The 23,809-nt window shown below is 36.0% G+C and overlaps 1 protein-coding gene across 2 annotated transcripts in view; it reads left to right on the top strand.

The window, feature by feature from the left end:
* THEMIS (thymocyte selection associated) overlaps window positions 1–23,809 on the top strand; it is a 167,817-nt gene that overhangs the window by 118,717 nt on the left and 25,291 nt on the right. The gene's annotated exons all lie outside the window — the stretch shown is intronic.

The following is a 23,809-nucleotide window of genomic DNA, read 5'->3' as shown; positions in this document are numbered from 1 at the left end:
TCTCATAATTATCTGTCCAACAGTGATGTAGTATAAGCCACAAATGTGAGTCATATATGCAATTTTAAATTTCTTAGTAATCATATTAAAAAAAACAACAAAAAACCCAGTCACATTAATTTGATTTACATGTTTTTATCCTTCTATTTACAAAATATTATTGATTTCACTGATTTACATGTATTCAAAAAAATTATTAATGAGAGTATTTATATTCCTTCTTTTTAGTTTGAAAAATCTAGTGTGTCTATTATACTTACACACATTCTAGTTCCAACTAGCCACACTTTGAGCATTCAGTAGCCACCTGTACCCAGGAGTTACATATTGGATTTTGCAGACCTATATAGAGCAGAACTTTAAGCTAAAAGAAGCCATCTTTAAATGTGCATTTTCAGTCGTTTGCAAGTGCATAAGGTAATTTTTGGTGGGTTTTAGTAGGTAGAGAGAGTAACAAAGCTAAGACAAATGCATTTTGTTTTGTTTTTGTTTTAAAGTTACTTGTAATAATAACCGATTCTATCATGCAAAAGCCTAGTGTTGCTCAGAAACACCTGCCTCTCACAGACATCAATTCTTTTGGGTATTCAAAATTAACTTTTGTTTGGGATTATTTTTTTTAAACTTACTTTTTTTTAAAAAAATTATTTATTTATTTTTAGAGAGGGAAGGGAAAGAGAAAGAGAGAGAGAGAAACATCAATGTATGGTTGCTGGGGGTCATGGCCTGCAACCTAGGCATGTGCCCTGACTGGGAATCAAACCTGCAATGCCTGGTTCACAGCCCACACTCAATCCACTGAGCTACGCCAGCCAGGGATGTTTGGGATCTTGTTAATGAGTTAATCCAATCACAACCACAACACAGATCTTGATTTTTTTTTTTGAAATCTGTGAGGTAAGTTTATTTCTAGGCCTTTTTTTTTAAGATTTATTTATTTATTTTTAGAGAGGGAAGAGAGGGAGAAAGAGAGAAAGAGAAACATCAATGTGTGGTTGCTGGGAGCTGTGGCCTGAAACCCAGGCATGTGCCCTGGCTGGGAATCAAACCTGCGATACTTTGATTCTCAGCCCACGCTCAATCCACTGAGCTATGCCAGCCAGGGCTTAGATCTTGATTTTTATAATCCATTGAGAAAAGGTATATAAAAGCATTCTGTAAACTGTAAAGCATTATATAATGCATATTAAGGACCAGGAATATTTTAATCACCTACAAAGTTTATTGGCTCATGTAAATAAACTAAAAGGACAATGCTTTCTTTCCTTCCTAAGGGACTTTTCCTTTACAAGTTATTCACGGAAATCAGGCAAATTCTTGTCTTTCTCAAACTCTTAAATTTCAGTTTCATAAGTTAAAGAACAAAGCCACATTGGGAATGATTGAAAAAGGGACACTGGAAACATTCCTTTTGTCTTTTTGCCCAGCTCCTCCAACCCAGATATGTCAAATTTATGTAAGGCTCTATGATTATCTAGTTATTAGAAGTTATCTATCCTGGTTTTTTCAGTACAGATAGAGAGCTGATTGCTTAGGTTTTTCTTTAATTTTTATGAAAGTTGGTAACTGGTAGGCAGTGCTAAATGACTTCCACCTGTTTATTTAGCCTAGAAATACTTAAAATAATAGCTCTAAGAAGAGATAATGAAGAAGAGATGACAGAAATTATAAACTCAAGGAAAGTCAATGTCAATTTTTCAGGCTGAACATAATTTTCATTTCAGTGCTGATAAGTATTGAAAACTCTTTAGACAGGGTACAGAAAATGATGGAAGTGGCAGACAGCTATTTTAATTAATTAGATAGAATGGTTATGGAATAAAGTGAGCAAGCCAGTCATGCCTATTTCTGGGAGAAGAACAGAGGCCAAGGAAACAGACAATGCAAAAGCCTTGAGATGAAGCCATTCTTGTGCTGGCTGCAGTAGAGCTAAGAGGTAGGATATGGGTTTGAGTGTCAGCAAGGGGCCAGATCTGTCGCCAATGACAAACTTCAGATTTCTCTTCTGACTAAGGTAGATAGCAGCATAGGGTTTTGAGTAGGGAAGCAACATGATCTAATTTGCATTTGGAAATGTTCCTTTCAGTGGTTTTGTGAAGAAAAGACTGTGAAAGGGTAACAACAAAATGAACAACAGAATGCATTTTACAACCCAACTCTATCAACAATAAGGGACCTATGATTTAATATTTTATACTCCTTCTTTTCTGACTGTATCTTATTTGTATTGTATTCTCAATTCTTCATTTTTTGTATTCTGTTGATCTCATATATAACTGTCGACCAATTCAAATATCTTCTAAAATTATGTCATGAAAGTATATATGTCTAAATATTATAAATATGTATGCATGTATATGTATATGCATGCATACCTGTGATATATCTGTCTATTTATCTATAAAAAATAAATTGCACTATTGTTAAAACATTTTCTGCTCTTCTCTATCTGATCCTGCTCTACCAGACCAGGCTATGCCTAAAGGAAGATAATATTCTCAGCACCACCAATATCACACTTATCCATATATCTGGATTTGGCTGATAAAATGTGACATATGTGACATGAGCCACTTTAGAGCAAAGCTTTGAGAGCCACTGTATGGATCCACCATTGTTCTGTTCTCCCTACCAAAAAATTGGTAAGACCTAAACTGTAGCCACTCCAACTTGGTCCCAGAGCCTAGCTATAGCTGAACCCTGAAAAAAAGCAGGTAACAAGAATAAGAAATAAACTATACTGTTGTAACCTACTAAAAATTGGTGATTGTAAACTAAATAATATAAGCTAATAGAGCCAGCCAGCCACCCCTCTCAGAATGCTGAATTGATTTCTTAACATACAAAGTGCCTACATATATTAATGCCTTTGAAGATTATCATATATTTAATATATTTTTGTCTATTCAAAAATATATACATATAATCCAAGGCTTAGATACATCATCAGAAACTCTGACAATAGTTGTAGAATCCAGTAATATATTATACCATACATCATGGCTAATACAGCCACTATCCATGTGGGACTATTTACATTTCAATTATCTGGAATTAAAAATGTACTTTCTTAATTAAACTGGTTGCACTTTAAGTACTCAATAGCAACATGTGGCTAGTGGCTAGTGTAATGGATAGCACAGATATGGAACATTTCTGTCATCCCAGAAAGTTATATGGAGAAGCTCTACTATGGAATAAATATTCTTTTGACCTACAGTACAGATATTTTTGATTTACTACCATTCCTTTCAGAAAATAAGGTGGTGACCATTTTTTGAATATGATACCATTTTATTACTTTTGCCATAAAATTGGCAGAAACCTTCTAACAAGGAAAAAGTGGTTATATATTGTCCACTTCACAGAAAAAAATCAAGATTCATTGTAGTGACATTTTTATTAGGATATAAATAATTGGACTACAGAGCAGGTATTTTTGGAGTTCAAAGTGACATTACTGCATCCTTACAAAAGCTAAACAATGAGCCACTCTGATAAAACTCACTTTTGAATTAATTTGACTAGCATATTAATATACCAGAAAATACACCATCATTCTAGGCTTTATTTCTTTGGCTAAATAAAGGATCTGTCATATTAGTAAAGAGTTAATAATTAGTGGAAAATGCTAGAGGATGCAGATGACTGGCAGTTAAAGAAGTCAGAAGCAAAAAACCAAAAGCTCCATTTACAAGTGCCAGAATGTTTTCTGAAATGTTTTTTGTATACTGATCATTCTCATCTCTTTACTTTTATTCTCATCTTATCAAAAGTAGCATTAGAGGCGACAGACACAGCCACTCGAATTTGGTCATGAACATATTCTGTTAGAAAATGTCATATAATAGTTTTTACCTTTTCTGCTGTTGCAAAAAGTGAAATGGATTAGTAATAACCTTAGGTTTGATGAAATTTGTCTATGAATTTTTAGTCACATTTGTGTCATTGATCTACAACTTAATGAGATGTTTGTGCACTACCTTTTCAATCTGACAGCAGCTCTATAAAATTGTTCTTCTAAAATCATACAGATGATAACCTGCTTGCATACTAATATTTTTACATGTAGTTTTAGGAGGTTATATTAAACAAGGTTGAAAGGAAATTCTTAACTTTGAAAGACAATGATAACACCTTTTTTAAAAAGGTGGTGGGAGAATTTTTTAAACAACATACCTGGTTACATAGTATGAATTCTTTTCTGTATTTGGATGATTTAGTGTTAAATATTGATTGCTAAAGTATGACATGTGAAATGAGAATGTTGCTGGTTTTATGCTTTTACTTTGTGGAGAATATTTGTGCAACATACAATTAAAAGTTATAGTAAGGTGACACCAAAATAAAATAAAAACAACTTTAAAAATAGTATCTTATAGGCCAGATGGTTTCTTTCAGGATTCTGTAGGGTAATGGGAAATATATATATATATATTTTAGATAAAAAGGTGAAATGTTAAACATTTTTTTGGAAACCTCCCAATTCTTTGACCTCTCCATTGCTGTCAGCAGAAATCCAAAATTTATTTATATTGGGAAGGCAAACTAACCAGTTCCTCATGGTAACACTTAATTTGAAAAGCATTAAGGTATTTGTTGTTTTGGGACTCAATGCCTATCATGAGCAATAACCTCTGACTGTTGCCTGAGTCCGATTGCTGTTGACGATGGCCAGTGGGCAGAACTGACACCCTGAGAATGGCAGAGTGGAGAGATAACCAAGTGTATGGGGCTATGACAACACTATTTGTCCTTAGCATCCTGAGTTGCAGATACATACACCTTTCATCATAAGAATAATGTATTAAATATCAACTTGAAATATTATTTGTATTAAATTTCAACAACATTAAAACAACGGTCATGAAAATGTCTAGAAGCCTACACACATGGTTGAGAAAGATTTCTTTAAAAAATTATCCAAATACTTTTACCCAAATGTAGGAATACAACCCCTTTGTAGGATGGGGACTGCTTGTATAATTTATGCCTTGTGAAGCATTTAAATAATGTGAAATGAATATCAAGCAGCTTCTTTTTAAAAAAAGTATGTTATTTATTATGCTATTATAGCTCTCCCAATTTTTTCCCTGTGTATCCCTCCTCCACCTTGCATCCCCCATCCTCCAGTACTCCTTCCCCATGAGTCGTGCATATAAGTTCTCTGACTTCTCCATTTCCTATACTACCCTTAACTTCCCCCTATCTATTTTATGCCTGCCAGTTATGCTTCTTGTTCCCTCTACCTTTTCTCCCCCATTCTCCCTGTCCTCCTCCCCACTGATAACCCTCCATGTGATCTCCATTTCTGTGATTCTGTTCCTGTTCTTGTTGTTTGCTTAGTTTGTTTTTTTTTTTTAGGTTCAGTTGTTGATAGTTGTGAGTTTGTTGTAATTTTATTGTTCATAGTTTTTGATCTTCTATTTCTTAGATAAGTCCCATTAACATTTCATATAATGAGAGCTTGGTGATGATTAACTCCTTTAAATTCATCTTATCTGGGAAGTACTTTATCTGTCCTTCCATTCTAAATGACAGCTTTGCTGAATAGACTAATCTTGGATGTAGGTTCTTGCCTTTCATGACTTTGAATAGTTTTTTCCAGTCCCTTCTTGCCTGTAAGATTTCTTTTGAGAAATCAGCTGATAGTCTTATGGATACTCCTTTGTATGTAACTCTCTCCTTTCCCCTTGCTACTTTTAAGATTCTCTCCTTATCTTTAATCTTGGGAAATATAATTATGATGTGCCTTGATGTGTTCCTCCTTGGGTCCAATTTCTTTGGGATTCTCTGGGCTTCCTGGACTTCCTGGAAGTCTATTTCCTTCACCTGATTTGGGAAGTTTTCCTTCATTATTGGTTCAAATAAGCTTTCAATTTCTTGCTCTTCCTCTTCTCCTTCTGGCACCCCTATGATTCAGATTTTGGAGAGCTTAAAGTTGTCTCGGAGGTTCCTAAGCCTCTCATTTTTCTGAATTCTTTTTTTCTTCATTCTGTTCTGGCTGAATGTTTATTTCATCCTTTTGTTCAAAATTGTTGATTTGAGCCCCAGTTTCCTTCTCTTTGCTGTTGGTTCCCTGTGTATTTTTCTTTATTTCATTTTGTGTAGCCTTCATTTCTTTCTTCATTTTGCCACCATACTCAACCATTTCTGTGAGTATCCTGATTACCAGTGTTTTGAAATGTGCATCAGATAGATTGTCTAGCTCCTCATCACTTACTCTTTTTTCTGGAGTTTTGCTCTGTTCTTTCATTTGGACCATATTTCTTTGTCTTGGCAGACCTGTTACGTTGTAATGAGGCAGAGCCTTAGGTATTCACCTGGGCAGGGCAACACTCTTAGCTGTGTTTGGCGCTGTCTGTCAGGGAGGGGTCAGAGAGGGGACAATGCCACTTGCTCTGCTCTAGTCCCACTTTCCAACAAACTCTCCTGTGAGACTGGAAGTTTCGCCCACCTTTGTAACCCCCACAATATTTTGAAGCTACAGGTTTTGAATCTTTAGTTTTCCTATCAGCCAGCCCCACCTTGCCTGCACAGTCCACTGCCTTGCCACAGGTCCTCTCTGCCCACCTGGCTGCCTGTCTCTGCCCCTCCTACCAGTCTGGATGAATATTCCTTTAACTCCTTAGTTGTCAGATTTCCGTGCAGTTGATTTTCTGGCAGCTCTGATTGTTTATTGTTTTTAAATTGGTTATTATTCTTGTTTTGGTTGGGCAAGGAAACAAAGTGTTTCTACCTACACCTCCATTTGGCCAGAACTCTTCAAGCAGCTTCTGTATCATATTTTAATTTTATCATACATTAAGCATTAACTTAAAATTGTGTCAATACTTATCCAATCTTAGAATAATCAGATTTTTCCTATGTCACATCAAACAAGAAGATCTAGTTTGACTATGTTTAGTGCAAATGTTATGGGAATCCAAACCCAAAGATTTATTAGGAGAATTGCCCTTTTATCAATGATGCATTGCCATCTGGTTTAGAAATTGTGATTAGACATGAATAAAATTGTACTTAAATTAATGAGTTGTTCTGTGTTTTCTTTTTCAGATATACCTCACATTTGATACAAAATACAATATGAGATCTATTAAAAAAGAAAATAAATACTGGAGATATATGTATGAAGAGACACTTTTCATGTAGTCCAATGTTATGACAAAAATATTTGCTTTCCTCAAAAGAATATATAAACCATGCTTCCTTGTTTTTGTCTCAGTAAAAACTATTTTTTTTTCACCTAAAGGTGATTAGAACATGTTGTGAATTAGAGTAGGACACCAGTAATTTTTTCTTTCCCCATGAGGACAGCTGTTTCATTACAACTCGGGTCCAACAGAGTTAGTTGATTGACCCCTGGACAGAAGTGTGGTAATACCCCATAATAACAATGATTATAATGAAGCCATTATACACTTTTTCTATGTAAAACATTTATCACAAGCATTTCTGAATGCTTGAGGAGGTAGTGTCCCTATTTCATAAAGAAATGAGCAGAGGTTAAAAATGACATTTTGTTAGTGTCCCAGGAAAGATCAAGCAAAGCACCTTTTTATTAATAATTTGATCTACTCAAAACTCTAAATCTGCTCCTATATTCTGTGAAACCCATGACAGAGTATTATAGTGGTCAGTGGAGCTGGCTGCAATTCTCTATGATGTATTATGCTCTAATAAACTTCAAGCTCAGCTATATGTCCAGGGTAGTGTAAGGCTTATTTTATGGCTTAAATTTCATCTTCAATCTAGTAAGGTCCAGGAACATTCAGCCTTATGGCCTGGCAATGTTTGCTGGGTTCTTACAGAATAAGATTACTTAATTGAAGTCTTAACCTTTTTTCATGGATTCTCTAAAATTTCCCTGGTCTTATCATAGCATCTATTTCAGACTTACCTGTACATTTACTGCTGCAGCAGGGATGCCACTTCCTATGAAAGCATATGACACATGCAGCAGAAATCTTAAGGCAGGATTGGAAATATGATAGAGCCATTTTACGAATATGACTCATTCTTTCATGTTTCAAATCTTCTTTCAAAATAAGCTGCTGATGTGTGGTGCTTCATATCTAGTTTCATGAAGACTTTTCTTCCTCATTAACTTGACATAGAGAGCATCAATCCTGGGGTTTGAATAAATATCAAGTTCAGTTGCTTTTCTCACAGTTTATAATCACCACATATCTTTACGCTCTTGTCAGATCTGAACAATTGAGGCTAAAGAAGTTACCCACACTGCGAGGGGCATAGACTAAATAATTATGTGCTTTTCCAGCCAAAGAAGAATGGCTTTCACCCTGCAGTGAGCTCTAGATTCAGCGAGGCATAATATCCTCAAGGCTGGATCCAGTTTTACATATGAGGAGATTTTTGCCGATGGCAATATTCTGGCATGTGAAACTGTTAAAGAGGCTGTGCTCAAAGAATTATGGAAAGTTAAACTGAATGAGACCTTAGAATTCATCTTATTTCACTCCTTCATTTACATGTATGCTGGTAGCCCTTAACACACTGTCTAGTTAGGAGTGGGACCGAGAATTGACACTGATGTCTCTTGGCTTTTAATCCAGGGCTGCTTTTATTATGAAATAATTTGAGGAATGAAATATTTGAAGTGTGAACATCAAATTTTAATTCAGTAAGGCATAAATTGTATATTATTTTATTATTATAGTTAAAATGGAAACTAAGTTTCTGAGAAATTGTGACTTTAGCAAGGTAATCTTATTTATTCATTCCCATTTTGGTGTGCTATTCATAACATCTTCATTTGGCCATCAAATCTTGACTATATGTGTTGGTAAAGCAGGCACTTCAAGTGAATAAATCCAGATAAATACAATCTACCCCATACAGGGAAGACTACCAGCAGACCCTGCCAGACATTAGCCCCAACTCACAGCTCTGCTAAGGGGAGAAAATCCTAGCAGAAATACCAAGTTGCTTTTTGTATGTGCTCTCTTCACAATGTGGCATTTCTTAGTTCTTTTTCAGCTTACTGAGATTTGATTTGGTTCCCCTGTGAATTTATTTTCTCTATTTTTTTTAATTTATACCTAGCTTGTTTTCTGTGCAAGTGTGCAATAGTGCAAGGGTGTGTATGTGCATGCAGGTATGTGATAAAAAAGAAGTGCCTAAGAGAGAATGGGAGGAAAGTAGGGACACATGTATAATAAAGAAAAAATAGGATGGAGTTTTCTTGTGTCTCTCAATTATCACTTGACCAAAGCATAAGGAATATTTGATATGAATTATGGGCTCTGTGCTCTTTGAATGCTGATATTACTTAACCCAATATGATCTAAAAATAACTTTAATGTGAGCTGTCTTTTGAACATAAACGCTGTTTTAGAAAACTATTTTGAAAAAGAGATAAATAATCATAAACCTAAACTTGCCTATAATTCTGCACACTCTGATTTGTAATCTGCTCTTTTTAATTCGTTTAATGTAAGACCAGCATTTCCATGCATAGTATTGTATTCTATGTATATACTATAATTTATATAATCAGTCTTATATCATTCGTTATTTATGATTTACACTTTAATAGTATTAAAATATTTTAATAAGCAATATTTTCTTGTTAAATCTTTAAGCACATCTTTGATTTATTACATAATATAAATAACTAGAATTGGCATTTCTAGATTATTCTCCCAAATTTGTGACTGAATAACTTCACGTTAGTTGAATTAAATCTTAAAAATGCTATTAATCAAATAGTTCTTGTATACTTATTTGGTCAAGCACTAGGTACTATGGAATGTAATAAAGAGTGAGAGCTGTATGACAGATTGCTAACTTGTTTTCTAATTCTTCTTCTGTACATCCTCCTCTGTAACATGGAATCCCCAATTTGTAGGGTATGGCTACCAGTATAACTCTATCTTTCTTGGTCTCACTTGCAGCTAGGTTGGTTATGTGACAAAGTTATGGCAAATAAAATCTGAGCATGAAAAGATATATGTAAATCCCAAGACATGTCTCAAAGGGAAGTTGGAGGTCAGCCATTGCAGTGAATGGCATGGCTGGAGCCTCAGCAGCTATCTTGTCCACAGTAAGGAAGCAGGATGTTAGTGAGAGAGAGAACCTCATGATGTTTAGTAGAATATTATTGCTTGGAAGTAGAAGGGAGTGAAAAAATAACTTGTGAGAAACTAGAGAAATAGTTGGACATCAACTGAGTTTGAAACGAATAGTTTCAGTGTTCTAAGTACGAATATCAACATTAGGCATTTTATGCTGTTTAAGTCTTATTCTAGCAGGATGGGCAGTCTTTGAGAATTCTATTCATGTTTATAAATATAAGAGACAATAAATATAAGAGACAATAAGTTACTTTTTTTCTTTAAACAATGTAATTCAGTATGCTGAATTAGAATTGGATCCAAATCCACCCACAGAGCAAAATACTAATATACAACGTTTATACCAACAGGCCAGCACTTGTAGTTTGATATATAGAACAAACACATTATATAACAAACCATACTGTTATTTGCTTTTCTCAATATAGCATATAGGTATTTATGTATTAAAAAGATCATCTTTTTTAATGGCCTTTAAAATCTACCTTACTGATTACTCACAATATCACTAGTTATTCTGCATTACTTGGAGTTTTAATTGTCATTTGAATGATTGTTTCTAATTTTTCTCTATAAAATATTTTATAGTTAAGATTTGTTACTTAGGCAGATTTCCCATAGGCAGAATTATTGGTCAAAAATATAATATTATGTCCTTGATACATATGTCTAAATTGCTTGATACATATGTCTAAGTTGCTTACCATAAGGGCTGGGAAATAATTTAAGCTCTCCCAAGTTAGACTGTGTGAGAGCGCTGTTCTGGTCACCTTGGCTGATTGTGTGAAGTTAGGGCATTCTGTTTTAGTATCTCCAAAGCTCAGGAGCCATCAAAATGAGTTCCATTGTGTTTCATTTCTCTTAGTCTTTTCCCTCTCTTACTTTTTAATTGTATATTTGATACAAAAGGATCTGGGGTAACATAAGTGTACTAAGGGAGATGGAGGAATTGAAGGAGGGAAAATGAGCAGGAAGAGACTACTAAAGAGAAACTTTGTTTCCACTGAAAATTTCCAAAGGATCCACTGCTTCAGCTTCCTGAGCTAAGGGACCAGACTACCCTGGCAGCTTCTGTAACTTATTGGAGAATAATTGCCTGGAGCAGTCAGTGGAACATCTGTTCTAGCAGCAACTCTGATCATTGTACCTGATACCAGATATTGGAAAGTTGGTCAAATTCAATGATTTAATAATGGTTTTATTTCCAGACCTCAGTTATTTGTATTTACTGTATAGTGTTTTTTGTGGGCCAAAAGCAATTTTTAAAGGGTAACATATTTTCCCAGACTTAGACTTCATATCTGGAAAATTGGGTGTCCAGATGATTAGCAGTCAAGTAATAAACTTGAAATTAAGTGGCTGTAATGCAAAACTATCACCTGAGCTGAAATATCATTATTTTAATCTAAAGAAGAGAGTCACTTTGCCTTTTAGTCTTCTCTGGATGGCTTGGCATGCTGAAAAATCAAAAGAATAGCCCACTTCCTCTTCCTCCTTCCTTTAATAATTCATCATTACACATGTAAAATATTTCTATGAAAACTTGCTCTTTTATATGATAACAATTTTAATACATGATTTTGTAAAATCCAGGAAGAAAAATTCCTATCTTTTTTATTGTGGTACTATATATATATATATATATAAAATAAATTTATCATTATAACCAATATTTAAGAGTGCATACAGTTCAACGGCATTGAGAACATTCACATTGTTGTGCAAACATCAACACCATCCATCTCTGGAACTTTTCACCTTACCGATCTGAAACTTTGTACCCATTAAACGGTAACTTCCCATTCCCTCTCCCCACCACACCCTGGCATCTGGCATTCTACTTTCCGTTTCTATGAATTTGGCTACTCTAGGTACCTCATACAAGTGAAGCCATACAATATTTTTTCTTTTGTGTCTGACTTATTTCACTTAGCATAATGTCTTCAAGGTTTATCCATGTTCTAGACTATGTCAGAATTTCATTTTGTAAGGCAGAATAATATTCCATTGTGTGTATATTTCACATTTTGTTTACTTAGTCATCTATCGATGGATACCTGATTTGCTTCTACCATTGTAACCAATTTGGTTACAATGAAACCAAATTGGTTACAATAGTGAAAGCAACCAAATCCTATGAGCATTTGTGTACAAATATGCATTCAAATCCCTGATTTCAATTCTTTTGAATATACAAGGTCTGTCTGGAAAATGTCCAACCATTGTTAATATAACAAGAACAGTTTGCACAACATCAGTATTACCTGGAAGCCAAGGACAGTGGACTGGAATGTGTACGCGTGAGCAATGATGACTTCACTGTACTAGTCAGTGGAGGCTGTTGAGTGAGCACGTGTACTATATGGCTATCTCATTCAAAATTACTGAGCAAGTAGAGCAATGAATCTGCATCAAATTTTGTGTTAAGCTTGAACATTCCTCCTTGGAAACTATTCAGATGATTCATTCAGAGGCTTTCAGGGATGATGCAATGAGTGCAGTACAAATTAAAGGTGGCACAAACGTTTCAAAGATGGTCGAGAATCTGTTGAAAGTGATCTATGCTCTGGAAGGCCTGCAACAAGAAGAACACCTGAGAATGTTTAACTCAGCCCTGTGACAACCCAGATTTGGCACTCTGTAACTTCTGGCTTTTCCCAAAACTAGAATCACCCTTGAAAGGCAGGAGATTTCAGACCATCAATGAGATTTAGGAAAATATGATGAAGCAGCTAATGGCGATTCTAGCAAAGGATTTTGCAGAATGTTTTTGAACAGTGAAAGAGACACTGGGAGAACTGTGTGAAGTTCCCAGGTGCCTACTTTGAAGGGGACTGATGCATCATTGTCGTGTGTACAGTGTTTCTTGTATCTAGTATCTTCTTCACTATATGAAACAGCTTTCTAGACATACCTCTTATAACCAAAATTGCATAGCTAGGTCACATGGTAATTCTAGTTTAATTTCTTTAGGAACTACCATATTGTTTCCTCAATGATCCATATTATCTTTCCCCCCTATGATTTCATATGCTGCTTTTAGCTGCACTGCAAAGAGCTTGCTTAAGTTATCTTTTTTTTAATACCGTAACAACCAGTTCTTTTTGTCATTTTTCACTGGTGCCAAATATTTTTTGTTTGTGAATCTAATGCCATCCCATGGAAAATTATCAGGGTTCTGATGATTTCTTCTGTCTTCCATCTAGCCTGAGCAGTCTTTACCCATTATCTTGGCCAGCCAGTAACTGTTATTCTCATTCTGCAGATGAAGAAATTGGTTAGATGAATAGGTCTGTTATGAGAATAAGTTGTTAGAGTAAAGGATTGACTGAAAAGCATAGTAACCATAAGTGATTTCCACAGGTCACTTAAGGAATTGTAGAAACTAAATGTCAAATTATATATAGCTGAACACTTTCTGCTGTGTCTTCAGACTTTTCTATTCTTCAAGCCTTAAGAATGTATTCTAGAACTGTTGTATATCCTCAGTTGGCTTATCTTTCTTTGTTCAATTCATTTTGCATTTTTATTTTATTATGAAGTAGAGTGCATAACATGTCTGGCAGATTCTTTCTCCATGATTCTAAGTTTATATTATTGCAAATAAAATTTGATAAGCAGCAACAAACAACGCTGTTCTATGAGCCTTTTTCAAGATCAGGAAAAACACCAAGATAAATAAAAATGAGGCAGCATAGATATTACTTGACATTTTAAAATACTGAATACTCACCAGAAAACTTTAGAGCAAAGCTTAAAAGAAATGGTAAACTTTCCCATATTTTTTAAATAATTTATGTATTGGGAACCATTATGTTTTGCTCTGCCTCTGTTAATAATAACAAACATTATTGATGACATGTTTGGTTAAAAAATGAAGTTAGATGATAAGTTTGCAGACTTAAAACTAAATATCTTACTGAGCTACAAATTTGTGGGGTTTCATTGGTTTCTAGATAGTATCTATAAAATTTAACTGCTTTTCAGGTGTGGGCGAGCAAACGTGTGCAAATGTCTTCCTGTATAAATGACCAGGGGAAGAGAGAGATGGACCTATCTTCAAGTATGGTTATGAAAGGAAAAAATTAAAAAGACTCTGGATTATTAGTTAAAACATGTGCTGGTAATATAATATATATCATTTATTATATTGGTCATATAATCTGTATCATATTATAATGTATCATATGATATATATCATCAAACCATATGATATATATTATGTCCCATACATTTTTATTTCCCTTTTCTTGAAAATGTTTTATAGTAAATGTTTTATCTTGGAGTAATAATTCACAAATGCTCCCTAGAGGTCTAGTGCTATGTCCATCACAGATTGTTCAATAAGTAAGTCTTCTCGTTTTCCACAATCATACGTAACCACACCCCAGCTTTATTTTCAGATAGCAAAGGAAAAAATGATCAAGATGCTCATGCTCTCACGTCTTTCTATAGCAACTCAGCAAAGTGAGGCTGGCCTTACATGTGGTCATTGTTTTAATGACATTGGGAGCATTAGACTAATCAAGAGATACTTTTGAGAGAATTAATTGGGTTGGCTATGCAATTGAGTTCGATGAAAATCACTTTATTGAGCATTTTTTATCTATTTTTTCTATCACTGAGCTATGGCTATGAACAGTCTGAACTTTATTTCCAATAAAGATTTCTAGCAACATTCAATTCCACTAGAGTCTTCCAAACGTCTGTACTGTTTGTCTGACGAGATGCTCTCATTAACCAGGGATCATCACAAACTGGTCACTTCAGCTCTGAAGTCAATCACGAATATGACCCTTCCTTTTCATTCTGTGGTCCCTGCTGCCGGGGCTCTGAAGGTGTCTGAGATTCCAGGACTTGATTTCATGGGTTTTTAAACAATTTTAGGTGGTCTTTGTTTGTTTGTTTGTTTGTTTACTTATTTAACTTTTCAGTTAAAGTTGACATGTAATTTTATCTTAGTTTCAGATGCACAACATAGTGACTATACAGTTATGTAATTTATGAAATGATCACCAGATCAGCGTAGCACCCATCTGATACTATATATACTTACTACAGTATTATTGACTAGATCCCCTATGCTGTACTTTGCCTCCCATGGCTGTTTTTGTAACTGGCAATTCATACATTTTAATCCTTTCCCCTTTAGATGGCCTTTGTGATAAAATTTTTCTTCCTGCTCAGAAAAAAATCTGTAAAGCAGGAAAAAGACAATTAGTTTCCTATTGCCAAAGCTCCTATTATTTTCCTATTTCTTTCTTTGGAGGAATCAGGGGACAATCTCTGTCTCGAGGTCCAGTGACCTCCTCTCCAATGGCTCCTTTTCCAGCCCTGTCCTCACGTGCCCATGCAAACAGTCAGTGATGATACTGGAGAAAATCAAGATGAGCACTGGCCAGTGATGGCATGCCTTGCTTGTGGGCTGATGCCAGCCGGCTCAATACCAGCTGAATATGAATCCGTCAATGAATACTATTAAAAATGACTTTTGTTTTTAACTATTAGTACAATGGAATCTCTGAGTACGAGAATGTTGGTAAAGTGGCAGATTGCAGAATCATACAAAACCTCTTTTTAGTTTATGTGCTTGGAACAATTTGTTAGGTTTACAGCATTAAGCAGACTGCCCGGGCCCTCCCTGTTTCACACGCCACCTCTTCGTTCCCACTGGCTGGTTCCTCCTCTTTTCCTCACTCTTAGAAGTAGGTGGAATTAATTTTGATTTATTTTTTGTTCCACAGCAGTTCACCCTTGCTATCCTGGATCCTCAGAAGTGAAAATTGCTCCTTTATTTTGAGCTTCTTGTCCACATTTAGGATCTAGCTCACAAATGCTTCGTGTGGACTGCATGTGCCTGGGATCTCTGTCCCCACACAGTCACAGCACTGGCCTATCCAACAGGCAGGACGAGAGTGCGCTGATCCAGTCTGTCTCCCCAGTTACCCTTTCAGTGCCTTGGTCTTCCGCATCCTCTTGTTTTCTAGGTGTTGGTGTATTTGGAGCTCACTGAGCAATAGCAATCTCCTTGGACACCATAAGTAAAACTTTCCTTGGAGAGCTATAGAAATGTCTGGGCTTAGGTCGAACCAAGAAATATTGTGTTTGTCATAGGAACCCTGAACTCAGTTTGAATTTCCTGTTCTCATAAGGTTAATTATTTGTTCTCAGGTTGCAGTAGGCGTATATGGCCCCTCCCCCAAAGATGTCTGCATCACAATCACCTGATATACTTGACTATTACTTTATATGTCAAAAGAATGAATATTTCCTTATAAGGCAATGATGTGATTAAATTAAGAATCTTGAGAGGAGGAGTTTATCCTGGATTAACTGGTGGACCCTAAATGCCATTACACATATCTTGTGAGAGAGAAAGTGAGGGGGTTTAGATGCACAAAAACATACAGAAAAAAGCAATGGGGAGATGGAGGAAGAATTTGGAATAAGGCAGCCATGAGCTAAGGAACACCAAGGAACTGTCAATAGCCACCAGAAGCTGAAAGAGGCAAAAAAAAAAAAAAAATCTCTCCCCTAGAGGCTCTGAAGGGAACATGGCCCTGCCGATATGTGATTTCAGCCTGTGACCCCCAGAACTTTTAGAGAATAGATTTTGGCTGTTTTAAGCTAATTAGTTTGTGGTAATTTGCTACAGCAGCCCGAGGAAGCTAATATAATACACAGGTATTCCAGGGCTTCCCAAGGAAAAGTGAACAAATATATTTCCCTGGCATTTTGGAATTTTTTAGAAAAGCCTAGTCAGAAAAGTAGCTGTGAGTTATTTAATTGATTAACTCACTCATCAAATATGTATTGAGGACTCCCTGAAAATCTGAAAGGTAAGCTAGTAGGAACATTGCCAGGAGCACACTATATAGCAAGATGTACTGGAAAATAAGCAAGGTCAGGGTGTACTCAGAGAATTACAAAGCAAAGCTAGAAGGGGAGGTATGAAATTGGGTGGTGAATATCTTAAAGGTCACAGGGTTCAGTCTGGAATTTATTCTTTGGGTTATAGAATAAGAGTTTTAGAGAAATTTTAAGTATTGAAGTTAAGTTGAAAACTCTAATTGTATATGAAAAACCTGTGACTCCTTGCTATTGAAGTAGGATGGAACTTCCTCCGTTTTCCACTAGGGTAAAAAATACTACAGCCTTTCCTTGTTTGCCTAGATAATTTGGTCTCCAATTCCTCATCCATAGAAAATTTTCCTTTTTTATGCATGATTATATTCACAAGATACATATTGCACAACTGTATTATAGTCCCATTCTTTGTGAATGACTGTGAATTTAGTTCTGGATAATGAGAATTTTTTAAACTTAAGTTTATACTGAATTCTAATGCTTTTATATTGTGCATATTATACATATATTATACATATATCATACATATACAATAATGTTTATATTACACATATAAAAAAACAGTTGACATTCTCTAGATTTGCAACATACCGCCTTGTGTGGAGCATGGTGAGGGGAGAGTTTGAGAATGTAAGGCAGGGTTAAGTTGCTCATAGTTTAGTTCAATAGTTTGTGTCTTTTCTGTGAGATGTGAGTAATGTAGGGGAAAAAAGAATTTTCCTCTCTACCTTTATGAGTTCTTGGCTGAGACCTCTATAATCTAAGAAAGATTAACAGAAGAAAAATAGCAAGTTTTTAAAAAAAGATTTTATTTATTTATTTATTTTTAGAAAGGAAAGAGAGGGAGAGAGAGAGAGAGAGAAACATCAATGTGTGGTTGCTGGGAGTTATGGCCTGCAACCCAGGCATTTTCCCTGGCTGGGAAAAATAGCAAGTTTTTTAACATGTAAAAGTCAAGTATACGTGGGAGATACCCAGGAAACCTGAATAACCCGAAGAGGTAACTGTAGACTTTTGGCTTAAATATCATCTTAATAGAGAAAGGGGTGGGGTTATGTAAGTCTCTTAGGGGAGAGTAATTGGTTTTAGGAAGGATAGGATGAAGGGGCCCTAAGAAGAACAGGTGAGAGGTAAGATCATTGTGACAAAGTTTGCCTGGGTCATGACTTCCTTTGTCTCCTGTAATAAGAGTCAAACTTCTGGTTGATGAAACTCCAGGGAAGATTTAAGACAATGAAGTTTCTTTTGGAGGATCTGTCTTTAAACCCGTCAGGGGAGTTCAGAGATGGCTCTCCCTGTATTGGCTGTTTGTCAAGTTCCTGCAGCTCAAAGTAATTAATATTCCAAAGAGGCTGAACTCTTATAGTCATGTTTGGGATGGCATGTTCTACTACCACTCAATAAGAGAAAGCCAAGTGATCAGGACAGAGCCCCACCTCATATGTGTCTCCCTGAGTCATCGTCACACCCTTGCCTGAGAATCCCTTCCCCAAAGCCTCACCATTGACCCCGAGCAGGTACCCTGAGAGAATGTTCACAGCTTATACTCTGTATAACATATAGATAGCATCTTGTATTGTGTGAATTCCGGTATCAGAAAAGTAATCCACTAATACTGATCCTTGTCAGGGATATAAGTTTCTTAGAAGTACAAATTAAAATAGTTTGGAAGAGGCAGTGAGGTTTTCTAGCAATAGGGAGTGGATGAATTTCAGTTTCTGGTAATTGCTGAATGCAAATGTCACTGATCCTTAAGGTATGCCTTTTATTCTAGAATTAGTTTATGATGTATTTGTGCACATGTAGTCAGAGAGTAAAATTCTCAAACTTTACACATTAGCCATAAATATCTCAAAGAAAGGTACAATTGAATGCCAAGAAAATGAAAATGTTTTAAGTAAATACTCTAGGAGCTGAGAGATTAGATGAGAATACTGGAGATATGGGTGGCATTTGAATACTTCTCACTTGGCGCTGCTTTAAGAAATACAACACACTGAAACATTCACCAGTGCAGTCACCAGCCTCTCGGAGTCCTGAGCATCAAGGAAAGGTGCCAACTGCAATCCTGAGAAGCTCAACTTAAGCCTGGAGTTTATGTAAATAGCCTTTGTCCAGAAGATAAATGGATGACTTGAAAAAATAAAAACCTCTGCCCATGGAAGTCTCTTTTCAAATGAAAGACATTTAATCCTGGAGCCACGGAGTCCTGGCCGAGTTCCCATATTTGAACCGAGTACTTAGACAGATACAATGCTGCTGCTTTGTCAGCAGTGAATAGCTGTGCTAGACTCTGGAAGGGAGCTGTGAAGAGCCAGGGAAGACTGCCATCTGGTGGCAGTACACGATTACTACTAAGATAAAGTCACAACCTCCCCGTGGCTTGATCAAATATTTGTTTACAACCTAATTTTTAAAGCAAGAGAGGTATGATATTTTAAATAAAACAGCCCCTGAGCATTGTTTTCACTAATTATCATATTGTTATTATTTCACAAGTTCTTTCTTGTTTTTTTTCCTATTGTTTAACCTTTTCTCTGAAGTGTGGGGGGAAAGAAAGTTCAAGACAGCTCATATATTGTTTTTATTCTATTTAGTCTTTCAGTTTTACCTACTCATTACTTTCTAGTTTTCAGAAATGGGATAAACCCTCTAATTACTATACTGGCAATGTACGACACAATTCTTACTACATTAAGAGGTCAAGATGAATATAGAAGAATGAATAAAATGGCAAGTAATAAGCATAATCTGAAGAGAGTCTGAAAGCGATGAGCCTTTAGCCAGACTCCAGTGTGGTCTGCATTTGAGGATATTGATTAATCCTTTTGTATTTGAGTTTGATTAATCAACTTTGGCTCTTACAGTTTCTTTGTCAGCTGAGATTTAACTTGGCAGATCATGCAGATCATGTACTTGTGTAGAGATTTTAATGTGTTTAAAGTGTTTATATGATCCCGGGGCTAGATTCTGGTGTTATAAAACCTATGTCAATAAATACTCAGCTCTTAAATATTTCTTATCAATTTTACTCTCTACTGACTCTCTCTTCAAAGTGATGTGTGAGTTGGAGCATTTTCTGCAGAATTTCAAATGTTAAATATGCATGTATGAATGTATGTGTATGTGTATGAATGTGTGCAGGTGCATGTGTGTGTATGAATGTGTGCAGGTGTGTATGTTTGTGTGTGAATGTGTGCAGGTGCATGTGTGTATGAATATATTGAGGTGCATGTGTTTGTGTATAAATGTGTGCAGGTGTGTATGTTTGTGTATGAATGTTTGCAGGTGTGTGTTTGTGTATGAATGTATGCAGGTGTGTATGTTTGTGTGTGTCTGAACTTCACCTCATAGTCAGTTTTTCCTTGGTGTAAATTTAAGATCTCTCCACTTCCTGCACAAACTATATGTAATAAAATTAATTTCCTCTCAAGCTAATACTTTAGACATACATTATGAAAAAATAAAAAAAGATATCTGTCTAAATTTTCTGTGATTATGTGAACATTTCATATATAAGTGGAAAAGACACCTGGATCCAAACATCCTTCCCTTTTCTCTTTATTCCCTGTGAGTAGCCAAGAGCAAATGCCATGATGGATGGTGAGCTTCTCTACGCTGGAGGATCTGGTCTGTGTTACTGTCTACCAACAACTCCCTCCAGGAAGGTCCAGATCTAAATGAATGGATTTATTGATGATTTTATTCACCATGAATGTATGTAGTCTGATTAATGCTTGGAGGCTTAGTGCCCAAAAATCTTCAAGAAGAATACAAACTAGCTAGCTGACTTCCCTGAAGTCCTTTAGGAGAGACATTGATCATCATTAAATAAACAAGTCTCTACATCCCATGCCCTAGAGGAGACAGCACAGAGTTGCCCAGGTGAGCAATATTACTTCATCACCTATCAATGCCTGTGCCTCAGAAGAGTTGTCATGGTGACTCAAAGTTTTCAGAGGCTCTGATGGGTGAGGCAGGTCGTTTCTGGTCTACAGCCCAGGGCCTCTTTAATACCATGTCACCTGATTCAGAAGCTGTCTCATTGTTCTTTGTGGTACCTCTCAAGATCCGTGGTGTCGACTTTAAACACATCATGTAGTCTATGTTATTCATGTGCTCAGTCTCATTGTTAAATTGCAACCTCACTTCCTGAGCACCCAAGCCTCTTCCTGCAACATTTTCTAAATTGCAGTTTCCTGTGTATGTTCTGGAGTAGAGTCAAGACTCTGAAATTCTCCTTCTCTAAAACCATAGGAAAGCTAGATAGGTCATCCTGAGAATTAATCCCCAACCTCAACTTTAGGCAAATGAGATGATTTAAGAATCTATATCCTACCATGTCTGCCCACAAAAATTCCAGCTGTAGTTAATATAATGAGAATGGTTTGCATGACATTGATGTAACCTGGCAGCCAAGGAGAGTGGACTGGGATACACATGCGTGAACAATGATGACTTCACTGTATTAGTCAGTGGAGTGGTAGATCCTTGAGTGAGCATGTGTATCATATGGCTGTCGCAGTCAAAATGACTGAGCAAGCAGAGCAATGAATCTGCATCAAATTTTGCGTTTAGCTTGAACATTTCTCCATGGAAATTATTTAGATGATTCTGAAGGCTATAGCTGTAGACAACTGGTGATTGGCAGCTTTATCACAACAGCACCCCCACTCATGCATCACGTCTCCTGAAGAGTATTTTGGTGAAACATGAAATCACCCAGGAGATTCAGCCCCTCTACAGCCCAGATTCAGTACCCTGCAACTTCTGGTCAAAACTAACATCACCTTTCAAAGGGCAGAGATTTCAGATTGCTGATGAGATTCAGGAAAATAGGATGGGGCAGCTGATAGCAATTAGGGGAATCGCGTGAGATCCCAAGGTGCCTGCTTTGAAGGGGACTGAGGCATCATTGTTCTACGTACAAAGTTTCTTGTGTTCTGTACCTTCAAAGAAGGTCTATTTTTCCTAGTACATGATTGGCTGGATACTTTCTGGACAGGTCTCGTATTTTCTGAAATTCAGTATATTTTTTCATGTGTCTTCACGTTGTACATATTTTCTAGGATTGTTTTCCCTATGAGTGGGCATCCTTTAAAGTGTTCTGACTTGTTTTCCTGTGAATTGATAGTTAATCTTGGAGCATGATAGATTTAGGTTTAGATTTCTTGGACAACCACTCCATAGATAGTGAATATTATTTTTTATCATGACGTACATAACACTTGTTTTTTTGTTGATTTGTTTGTAATAAAGTTAGCAGCTATTGGTGATCACTGTTAACTGAAATCATGGGAAAGTCTTGGCCACTGGATCTTGGTTTTGCTTCCAGAGACAGCTAAGCCTGGGGCCCTGCCTGGGCTGCCTGCTAAGGGTACGCAGTGGCACCCTAAATTTCAGGAAATTGCACTGGACTGCAGATTTGATGAGCCTGCTCAAGGTGTTGGAAAATTGTATTTTCTAGTCAAACGAAACCAAAACAAAATGAACAAGGATTTTTCAAGACTATTTTAAAAAATAAAAAAAACTCAACCTCTCGACCAAAGACTATACTACTAAAGACACCATTAAGAGAGTGAAAAGACAGGCCACAGAGTGGAGGAGGCTATTGCAAACACAGATAAGGTACAGACACTAAAAAGGACTTGTGTTCAAAATACGTAAAGAACTTTTACCAATTACAAAAATACACACAGCACAGTAGAGAAAATGGGTGTACACCTGAAGATTTACTTCACAAAGTAACTTCATTTCACAATGACCAAGATAACATTGAAAAACTATTTAGTCACACTAGTCATCTGAGAAATGTAAATTAAAACCACAGCGAGATAACATTATAGAATCACTAGAATGGTTAAATAAAGACTGACAGTTCCAAATATTAGCGAGAATATGAAGAAACTAAAACTTTGTATACTCCTTCTAAGAGTATATCCTAGAAAACCTTTTGGTAAAGTTGGGCATACACATACCCTATGGCCCCAAAATCCTATGACTACAGAAACATATGTATGTGTGCACCCAAAAGAGAAACATATATATGTGCACTAAATGACATATACAGGAATATTCATAACACCATTATTTATAATAGATAAAAATTAGAAAAATTCCAATGTTCTTCAATAGTAAAGAGATAAGTAAGTTTTGGTATATTCATAGAACAGAATACTCTATAAAGTTATACTTAAAAGGAAAGAACGAGATACAAAAGAGAATGTACTCTAGTATTCAAAGTCTAAAGGTTTCCAAACAAGAAAGAGAACTAATTGTGATTTTTGAAGTTAGAATAATAGGCACCTTGGGGAAGAGAGATTGGAAATGTGATGTGTTTAGGCACGAAGAAGCTGCTGGTGGACTACCAATATTCCATTTCCAGGCCTGGGTGGTAGTTACACAGGCTCGTTCAATTTGTATCAAGTCACTGAGCTGTTCTTATTACTTGTGCATTTTTCTAAAAGCATTACATACTTCAGGAAGTAAACTTATTAAAATATTGTATTTATGATATGAGCAAAGGACAACTGAGTGATTTCTCTAAAAAAGTAGAACTGGCAACTTTCACACTTCTAATAATGTTTCATAAGTTATATTAGGAGGAAAAATATGATGAATCATACCCTTCAAGATGTCAGCCAAAAATGTGAAGTTATGAAGATTGAAATGAAGATTTACAAACATCCGAAGTATTGTTTTACATGATTTTAGCAACTGAGAAAATGAAGCCATGGTGATCAACAATATAGTTTTGAAGTTAAGCAACAAAAATATAAAAGCAATTTTCTATACTTTTTTCAGTTTTGCTTATAATTGTTATACTCAATCCAGTACTTCATTAC

This window comes from Phyllostomus hastatus, unplaced genomic scaffold (genome assembly GCF_019186645.2).
Source record: "Phyllostomus hastatus isolate PE091 unplaced genomic scaffold, TTU_PhHast_1.1 phas_contig_40, whole genome shotgun sequence".
Classification (NCBI taxonomy): domain Eukaryota; kingdom Metazoa; phylum Chordata; class Mammalia; order Chiroptera; family Phyllostomidae; genus Phyllostomus; species Phyllostomus hastatus.
Note: the sequence above shows the minus strand (reverse complement) of the source record. Positions and strands in the feature narration are given on the sequence as shown.